At 36.0% G+C, this 1,682-nt stretch overlaps 1 protein-coding gene across 1 annotated transcript in view; it reads left to right on the top strand.

The window, feature by feature from the left end:
- Window positions 1-314: 314 nt before the first annotated feature.
- The window catches only part of LOC115232585 (protein mono-ADP-ribosyltransferase PARP10-like), a 14,177-nt gene continuing 12,809 nt past the window's right edge, over window positions 315-1,682 (top strand). Inside the window, exon 1 of the mRNA XM_036509226.1 lies at window positions 315-349. The gene's annotated coding sequence lies outside the window, so the exon portion shown is untranslated. The remainder of the gene's footprint in view (window positions 350-1,682) is intronic.

Below are 1,682 nucleotides of genomic sequence, written 5' to 3'. Positions count from 1 at the left end.
TTGTCAAAAATGAAAGTGAAATCTTCCCTAACCTACTTTCACCGTGTATTTCCTATTAAAACCTATTTCTTTCTCTCTTTATCAGCCACTTCCTTTATATATATATATATATATATATATATATATATATATATTTCACTTTCGTCTGTTGTAAATAATGATAAACTTTTATCACAAAGTTGTAACAATCAAACTAAGTAAATTGTGTTAAGAGGGCAGAGGGGGAAGTGTTTCTTTTTCTTTCTGGGAAAAACACTGATGTCATACAAAGTTGTTGTTAAACCAATCGACAGCTTAAAAACGATCAAATAAAGTTTCAAGTTTCACTTTTGCTCAGAGTTGTGACGAGGTAAGTCTTCGTTTTACATCTTCCTAATTTAATTTCTTTAATCCCGTCTCTCCATTGCTTTACAAAAACTTTACAAAATCGATTTCAATACTTTTCCTTACATCTCATAACCGCACAGCTTCGCCTCATCACTTTCTTTTCTTATAACTTTCAGAAAAATTGATTTTTTTTCTTTTCTCTCTCTCTCTTTTTTTTTTCTACAAATACCTTTCAGGTGATGTACATTACGATTAACAATTAAACTTTTAGAAAAATAGTTATTTTGTTTTCGAAATTTGATCTAAACACCTTTCGGAGTTTACGAGTCTTTTGTTATTTAATATGAAAAGCTAAACGAGTCGTCTCCTACACAGGTTACACGTCTACAAAAACGAAACTGGAAGTCTCCCCCACAACAATTGTCTTATGTGTCCTGCATTCACCAATTTTGTTTTTCATTTTCAATAACAAAATTAAGCGGCGATCTGGCAGAATCGTTAGCGCGCCGGGCGAAATGCGTAGCCGTATTTCGTCTGCTGTTACGTCTGAGTTCAAATTCCGCCGATGTCGACTGCTTTTCATCCTTTCGCGGTCGATAAATTAAATACCAGTTACGCACTGGGGTCGATATAATCGACTTAATCCGTTTGTCTGTCCTTGTTTGTCCCCTCTGTGTTTAGCCCCTTGTGGGTTGTAAAGAAATAGTTCTGCCGTTACGTTCTAAGTTCAATTTCCACCGAGGTCGACTTTGCCTTTCATCCTTCCGGAAGTACCAGTATTTCGGGCCCGGGCCTTGTGCCTGGAGTAGAAAAGCAGGCCATCCTTTCCTTCGTTTTTTAAGTAAGACAAATGTCACTTAAATAACAAAAATTATCGTTAAGACATTCTGAAAAGGTATCTGTGGAAAGTTCCATTAAAAATTCTCAAGTTATGAGGAAACAAAACCGAGTCGCGAGAATTTTCAGAAACTCCTCTCTCCACCCTCGACATAAATTCTGATAGAATTGGAATCTTCACCATCTGAAACGAATTTGTAGAAATTTTCATTGAAAAATATTCATTTTCCTGGAAGTTATGAGGAAACAAAGTCGAGTGGAGGCATGCCTGAATCGAGCCAACACTTTTTTTTTCTTTTTCGTAAAGCCTGCTACTTATTCTATCTGTATAGTGGCCACCACTAGGGAAAACCAGATTAGTTTCACCGAGGCCATTGTCAAAAATGAAAGTGAAATCTTCCCTAACCTACTTTCACCGTGTATTTCCTATTAAAACCTATTTCTTTCTCTCTTTATCAGCCACTTCCTTTATATATATCTCTCTCTATATAAACGGCAGTTTGTCTGTGCGTTTTCTG

This window comes from Octopus sinensis, linkage group LG1, assembly GCF_006345805.1.
Source record: "Octopus sinensis linkage group LG1, ASM634580v1, whole genome shotgun sequence".
Lineage (NCBI taxonomy): Eukaryota > Metazoa > Mollusca > Cephalopoda > Octopoda > Octopodidae > Octopus > Octopus sinensis.
Note: the sequence above shows the minus strand (reverse complement) of the source record. Positions and strands in the feature narration are given on the sequence as shown.